Source organism: Wyeomyia smithii, chromosome 1, assembly GCF_029784165.1.
Source record: "Wyeomyia smithii strain HCP4-BCI-WySm-NY-G18 chromosome 1, ASM2978416v1, whole genome shotgun sequence".
Taxonomy (NCBI): Eukaryota; Metazoa; Arthropoda; class Insecta; order Diptera; family Culicidae; genus Wyeomyia; species Wyeomyia smithii.
Window position 1 is genome coordinate 113,240,395 of NC_073694.1, and position 8,828 is coordinate 113,249,222.

The following is an 8,828-nucleotide window of genomic DNA, read 5'->3' on the forward strand; positions in this document are numbered from 1 at the left end:
ACTCCTTCTGGGACTTTAAATTTGCAAGCCCAGGAGGGGTTTGCTTCGGTTTTTCCGCTGCACTTCTAGGTTTGTTTGTACCATTCATTTCACTTTGGGAAATCTTAGGACCTTTTCGGGGAAGTTTAGGAGAGGAAATATTTTTCCTCTTTCTAGACTCCCCAGGATTGGCATAAGATGTTCCCGCTGGTGAATCGTCAGAATCGGTTTCATCAGAGGACAACAGATCAAAGGGGTTCGAAGCAACGGGAGAAGTGGTAACGGTCTTCTTCAGTATGTCAGCGTAGAAACGCTTTGAACGCTCTTTGAGAGATCGTTTTATTTTATCCCTGCGCTGCATGTACACCGCACATGTCGAGAGCTCATGCAGATTTTCCCCGCAGTGAATACACTTAACAGCGTTAACACTGCAAGAATCTTCCGCATGAGTCTCCCCACACTTGCCACAACTTGCCTTATTACAGCAGTAGGCGGCTGTATGGCCTAACTGCTTGCAATGAGTGCAGTTCATGACGCGGGAAAGTATAGCCTCATAGGGAGACGAACCCGGTGGATCGAGATGTGGCTTGGTAGTGCAGACCCGGCGAACGTAACTCGAAACGAGTCTGACGGAGTGTAAACTTTTTTGTCACCGACGATCGATGCCGACCGCAATTGCTTGCAGTCGAGCACCTTCACATCGGGACATGTGTTGTTTTTAAAGCACCCTTTAGCACTTTTCAATATACACTCGACGGACAGACTCGAATCGGTCACGACACCGTCGATCTCCACATCTCTAGCGGGTACATAGACACGGTATTCCCGTGTAAAAAGCTCGGAGCAAGCTATATCGTTGGCCTCTTTAAGGTCATTGACCACGACACGGAGCTTGTTCGGCCTGATTTTTTAAATTTTAGTCACAGCTTCAAAGTGTGACGTCAGGTCTTTCGAAATCTGTAGAATGTTTAAAGATTTCGATTTCGGCCCCGCTTTAGGCCTGAGGTAAACTGCCACCGGAAGAGTCGATCCATCTGGATACAATCTGCCACGTGGGGGAGCTGAGGAATTAATATTAGGAGGGGGGGCAAGAGGGACAGGGTCGAGGGGATTCGACGATGGTGGTGCGGGAGGTGGGGAGTCTACATCCATCGCGCTAAACCTAGCGCGCCGATGGGACAGACAAGAAGCACGTACCTTCCTTTCTTTTTCTCCTTCGTGTTGGAGTGCACTGCACTCACCACCAAATCGTTCGACAGCAGGCAGCTACAAAGCGACACAGTAACACAAAGGCGCTTGACCTTGCGATACAGCAATCTAGACAAAAGACACCGGTCAAAAAATGCCACCACTTGCACACACGTATTGAAATTTATCGGAGCGATTTCGAAGCACAGCCGATGCTGATGCGTGTTCGGCACAGAATGATATATATATTTATTTATATATATATATATATATATATATATATATATATATATATATATATATATATATATATATATATATATAATATATATATATATATATATATATATATATATATATATATATATATATATATATATATATATATATATATATATATATATATATATATATATATATACATATTTTTTTTTTTCTTCATCTATAGTTTATTTGACACGGCACAAATACAATTCAATGTTTAACGGCGCCAATTATATCTGGTAGCTTACTTTCTAAAGTATCTTAATAACTAAAAGCAAATTTTTTATCCTCGCTGCCGACTACGAGCTGAAACTAAATCTAACTTAAAGCAAGAATGTTTTGCATTAAAAGCACAGGTTTGCTGTTTGATGATTTTAGGATAGGTCACGGCTCGCCAAGACATCACGTACAGGAACAGCCGGCTGCCTACCTTCGGCCTGCAGGGAAGCTATTAATCTAGACCTGGCGTCACGGTGTACATGGCATGACCAAACAACGTGCTCTATGTCGTGATAACCTTCACCACAGGCACAGATACCACTTTCCCCGAGCCCAACACGACGGAGATGCGCGTCAAATCTATAGTGATTGGACATAAGCCGGGACATCACGCAAATGAAATCCCGACCTACATCCAACCCCTTGAACCACGGGTTCGTCGACACCTTGGGGATTATGGAATGTAACCACCTTCCCAGTTCCCCCTTGGTCCAAGAATTTTGCCAACTGATGAACGTATTCTGACGTACAAATTCATTAAAGGCAATTGGTCTTTCATAAATATCACCGTTTGTTGCGCCCACCTTAGCCAAAGAGTCCGCTTTCTCATTACCCGGTATCGAGCAGTGAGAAGGGACCCACGCTAAGGTAATCTGAGTAGATTTTTCGGATAAAGCACTCAGATGTTCCCGTATTTTCCCCAGGAAATACGGAGAGTGCTTAACATCTTTCATCGATCGGAGAGCCTCAATGGAACTGAGACTGTCCGTAAAGATGAAATAATGGTCCGTGGGCATTTTTTCGATAATCCCTAGGGTGTACTGAATTGCAGCTAATTCTGCGACGTAAACAGAAGCAGGATTATCGAGCTTATGGGAGACGGTTAAATTGTTATTGAAGATACCGAAGCCAGTGGACCCATCAAGAAGTGATCCGTCAGTGTAGTACATATTGTCGCAGTTGATGTTTCGATATTTATTGGAAAAAAATTTGGGGATCTGCTGCACGCGTAAATGATCCGGGATTCTACGAGTTTCTTCTATCATGGATGTATCGAAAAACACAGTAGAATCAGAAGTATTTAATAAGTCGACACGATTTGGAATATTCGAAGAAGGGTTAATATTTTGAGACATGTGATTGAAATACAATGTCATAAAACGGGTTTGAGAATTAAGTTCGATTAACCTTTCAAAATTTTCAATCACGGGACGGTTCAAGACCTCACATTTGATAAGACTACGAAGCGGTTTTTCAATGGTAGTACTCCAGCTGAGGTCTCCAAACTCATCGTATGGGTCGATTGCATGCAACCCAAGGCGATACGCAAACAACGATATTGTATTCGCTCCAGTTTGATCAAATGTATGTTTGCTGCGGAGCGGAAGCAGAAACACCTGTACTCAATAACAGACAGTATCGTTGTTTGGTAAAGCCTTATAAGGTCTCCTGGGTGGGCTCCCCACCATTGTCCGGTTATTGTACGAAGAAAATTCACTCTTTGTTGACATTTTTTCATCAGATACCTCACGTGACAACCCCAGGTGCCTTTAGAGTCGAACCAGACACCAAGATATTTGTGTACCAGAACCTGAGAAATCGTTTTACCCATTAATTGTGTTTGAAGCTGAGCAGGTTCATGCTTCCTAGAAAAAACTACTATCTCAGTCTTCTCCGGAGAGAATTCGATACCTAGCTGTAAAGCCCAAGCAGACAAATTGTCCAAGGTATCTTGCAATGGTCCTTGCAAAGCGGCAGCTTTGGCTCCTGTAACAGAGATTACACTGTCGTCTGCAAGTTGTCTTATCGTGCATGAATTTGCCAGACATTCGTCGATGTCATTTACATAAAAGTTGTAAAGAAGGGGGCTTAAACATGAGCCCTGGGGAAGACCCATGTAGCTAATGCGAAAAGTTGCCAAATCGCCGTGCGTAAAATGCATGTGCTTTTCGGACAACAAATTGTGCAAAAAATTGTTCAAAATTGGAGAAATCCTTGTCGGTGAAGTTTACCCGAAAGAATGTCAATAGAAACGGAATCAAAAGCCCCCTTAATGTCCAAGAACGCAGACACCATTTGTTCTTTGCGAGCATACGCCAGCTGAATATCTGTTGAAAGCAACGCAAGACAATCATTCGTCCCTTTGGCGCGGCGGAAGCCAAATTGAGTATCTGATAATAGACCATTTGATTCGACCCAATGGTCTAAACGACGGAGTATCATTTTTTCCATCAATTTCCGGATACAGGATAGCATTGCAATCGGCCTATAAGAGTTGTGATCAGAAGCTGGTTTCCCTGGTTTTTGGATGGCGATCACCTTCACTTGCCTCCAATCCTGCGGTACAATGTTTTGCTCCAGGAACTTATTGAACAAGTTCAACAAGCGCCTCTTGGCATTGCCGGGTAGATTCTTCAACAAGTTGAATTTGATTCTATCTAACCCAGGCGCGTTATTGTTACAGGACAGGAGGGCAACTGAAAATTCTGTCATCGTAAAAGGTGATTCTATCGCGTCGTGACCCGGAGACGTATCGCGAACAAAGTTTTGCGCAGGAACAGAGTCCGGACATACTTTCCTGGCAAAATCAAATATCCACCGACTTGAAGACTCCTCGCTTTCGTTGACCGTTACGCGATTCCGCATTCTTCGGGCTGTGTTCCAAAGAGTGCTCATGGATGTCTCCCTCGACGTCTCGTTCACGAACCGACGCCAATATCCGCGTTTCTTTGCTTTAGCCAGGCTTTTAAGCTTGGTATTAAGCTCCGAATACCGTATATAGTCGTCGGGTATACCTCCCTTCTGGAAGGCCAAAAACGCGTCGGATCTTTGCGTGTAGACATCGGAGCACTCTTGGTCCCACCACGGAGTGGGAGGCCGTTCTTTGATCGTTACGCCGGGATATTTCTTCGTTTGGGCTTGCAACGCGGCGTCGAGAATCAAGCCCGCGAGTAGGTTGTATTCTTCAAGTGGTGGATGATGTTGAATCGACTCGACCGCTTTTGAAATCATTTCCTCGTATAACTTCCAATCGACATTCCGTGTGAGGTCATACGGAATGTCAATTGGTCGCATGCGAGTTGACCCGTTTGTAATTGAAATAAGAATAGGCAGATGGTCGCTACCGTGAGGATCGAGGATTACCTTCCATGTGCAATCCAACCGTAGCGACGTCGAACATAAGGATAGATCCAAAGCGCTTGGGCGCGCTGGAGGTTTCGGGATACGTGTCATTTCACCGTTGTTTAAAATAGTCATGTCGAAGTCATCGCAAAGGTTATAGATTAAAGAGGAGCGGTTATCATTGTAAGGGGAGCCCCAAGCCACACCATGAGGGTTGAAGTCTCCCAAAATCAAACGTGGCGAGAGAAGAAGTTCTATTAAATCAAAGAGCAGCCGTTGCCCAACCTGTGCTCTGGGAGGAATATATATTGAGGCAATACAAAGCTCTTTACCTTGTATTGTCATTTGACATGCGACAACTTCGATGCCTGGAATCGAGGGGAGGTTAATACGATAAAAAGAATAGCACTTTTTAATCCCTAAAAGTACTCCTCCATATGGGGTGTCTCGATCAAGGCGAATAATATTAAAATCATGGAAGTTGAGATCAATATTTGAAGTAAGCCAAGTTTCACAAAGGGAAAATGCATCGCATTTGTTTTTATTTATCAAAACTTTAAACGAATCAATTTTTGGTAAAATACTTCTACAATTCCACTGTAAGACAGAGATAGAATCCTTCATATACGCAGTTGAATTAGGCATCGAAGGATACAATCGCTGCAAGGAGGGGCCATTGGGCAGTCAACTGCTTCAAAAATGATCTAACTGTTGGGAGGAATGCTGTAAGAAAAATTTTAATTGGATCGGGTACATTGAAATTTTCAAAAATCCAGTCCACAATGTCAGAAAATTTCACTAATCCAGAGTTTGTTTCATCAACTGGATGTGCAAAAGGAACAACTAGGGTTTTAGATGTTCCTGGCAGTGCTGGGAACTCCTTCTGGGACTTTAAATTTGCAAGCCTCTCCTAAACTTCCCCGTAAAGGTCCTATGATTTCCCAAAGTGTAATGAAAAGTACGAACAAACCAAACAGTGCTGCGGAAAAACCGAAGCAAACTCCTCCTGGGCTTGCAAATTTAAAGTCCCAGAAGGAGTTCCCAGCACTGCCAGGAACATCTAAAACCCTAGTTGTTCCTTTTGCACATCCAGTTGATGAAACAAACTCTGGATTAGTGAAATTTTCTGACATTGTGGACTGGATTTTTGAAAATTTCAATGTACCCGATCCAATTAAAATTTTTCTTACAGCATTCCTCCCAACAGTTAGATCATTTTTGAAGCAGTTGACTGCCCAATGGCCCCTCCTTGCAGCGATTGTATCCTTCGATGCCTAATTCAACTGCGTATATGAAGGATTCTATCTCTGTCTTACAGTGGAATTGTAGAAGTATTTTACCAAAAATTGATTCGTTTAAAGTTTTGATAAATAAAAACAAATGCGATGCATTTTCCCTTTGTGAAACTTGGCTTACTTCAAATATTGATCTCAACTTCCATGATTTTAATATTATTCGCCTTGATCGAGACACCCCATATGGAGGAGTACTTTTAGGGATTGAAAAGTGCTATTCTTTCTATCGTATTAACCTCCCCTCGATTCCAGGCATCGAAGTTGTCGCATGTCAAATGACAATACAAGGTAAAGAGCTTTGTATTGCCTCAATATATATTCCTCCCAGAGCACAGGTTGGGCAACGGCTGCTCTTTGATTTAATAGAACTTCTTCTCTCGCCACGTTTGATTTTGGGAGACTTCAACTCTCATGGTGTGGCTTGGGGTTCCCCTTACAATGATAACCGCTCCTCTTTAATCTATAACCTTTGCGATGACTTCAACATGACTATTTTAAACAACGGTGAAATGACACGTATCCCGAAACCTCCAGCGCGCCCAAGCGCTTTGGATCTATCCTTATGTTCGACGTCGCTACGGTTGGATTGCACATGAAAGGTAATCCTCGATCCTCACGGTAGCGACCATCTGCCTATTCTTATTTCAATTACAAACGGGTCAACTCGCATGCGACCAATTGACATTCCGTATGACCTCACACGGAATGTCGATTGGAAGTTATACGAGGAAATGATTTCAAAAGCGGTCGAGTCGATTCAACATCATCCTCCACTTGAAGAATACAACCTCCTCGCGGGCTTGATTCTCGACGCCGCGTTGCAAGCCCAAACGAAGAAATATCCCGGCGTAACGATCAAAGAACGGCCTCCCACTCCGTGGTGGGACCAAGAGTGCTCCGATGTCTACACGCAAAGATCCGACGCGTTTTTGGCCTTCCAGAAGGGAGGTATACCCGACGACTATATACGGTATTCGGAGCTTTATACCAAGCTTAAAAGCCTGGTTAAAGCAAAGAAACGTGGATATTGGCGTCGGTTCGTGAACGAGACGTCGAGGGAGACATCCATGAGCACTCTTTGAAACACAGCCCGAAGAATGCGGAATCGCGTAACGGTCAACGAAAGCGAGGAGTCTTCAAGTCGGTGGATATTTGATTTTGCCAGGAAAGTATGTCCGGACTCTGTTCCTGCGCAAAACTTTGTTCGTGATACGTCTCCGGGTCACGACGCGATAGAATCACCTTTTACGATGGCAGAATTTTCAGTTGCCCTCCTGTCCTGTAACAATAACGCGCCTGGGTTAGATAGAATCAAATTCAACTTGTTGAAGAATCTACCCGGCAATGCCAAGAGGCGCTTGTTGAACTTGTTCAATAAGTTCCTGGAGCAAAACATTGTACCGCAGGATTGGAGGCAAGTGAAGGTGATCGCCATCCAAAAACCAGGGAAACCAGCTTCTGATCACAACTCTTATAAGCCGATTGCAATGCTATCCTGTATCCGGAAATTGATGGAAAAAATGATACTCCGTCGTTTAGACCATTGGGTCGAATCAAATGGTCTACTATCAGATACTCAATTTGGCTTCCGCCGCGCCAAAGGGACGAATGATTGTCTTGCGTTGCTTTCAACAGATATTCAGCTGGCGTATGCTCGCAAAGAACAAATGGCGTCTGCGTTCTTGGACATTAAGGGGGCTTTTGATTCCGTTTCTATTGACATTCTTTCGGGTAAACTTCACCGACAAGGATTTTCTCCAATTTTGAACAATTTTTTGCACAATTTGTTGTCCGAAAAGCACATGCATTTTACGCACGGCGATTTGGCAACTTTTCGCATTAGCTACATGGGTCTTCCCCAGGGCTCATGTTTAAGCCCCCTTCTTTACAACTTTTATGTGAATGACATCGACGAATGTCTGGCAAATTCATGCACGATAAGACAACTTGCAGACAACAGTGTAATCTCTGTTACAGGAGCCAAAGCTGCCGATTTGCAAGGACCATTGCAAGATACCTTGGACAATTTGTCTGCTTGGGCTTTACAGCTAGGTATCGAATTCTCTCCGGAGAAGACTGAGATAGTAGTTTTTTCTAGGAAGCATGAACCTGCTCAGCTTCAAACACAATTAATGGGTAAAACGATTTCTCAGGTTCTGGTACACAAATATCTTGGTGTCTGGTTCGACTCTAAAGGCACCTGGGGTGTTACGTGAGGTATCTGATGAAAAAATGTCAACAAAGAGTGAATTTTCTTCGTACAATAACCGGACAATGGTGGGGAGCCCACCCAGGATACCTTATAAGGCTTTACCAAACAACGATACTGTCTGTTATTGAGTACGGGTGTTTCTGCTTCCGCTCCGCAGCAAACACACATTTGATCAAACTGGAGCGAATACAATATCGTTGTTTGCGTAATAATACACTCTTTTGTTTGGCTATTCGTACACACGGACCGGATTGTAATAGAACGACCACTTTGCACGTCCGTAATATATATATATATATATATATATATATATATATATATATATATATATATATATATATATATATATATATATATATATATATATATATTATTTTTTATATATATATATATACATATATATATATATATATATATATATATATATATATATATATATATATATATATAAAAATATATATATAAATATATATATATATATATATATATATATATATATATATATATATATTATTTTTTATATATATACATATATATATATATAAATA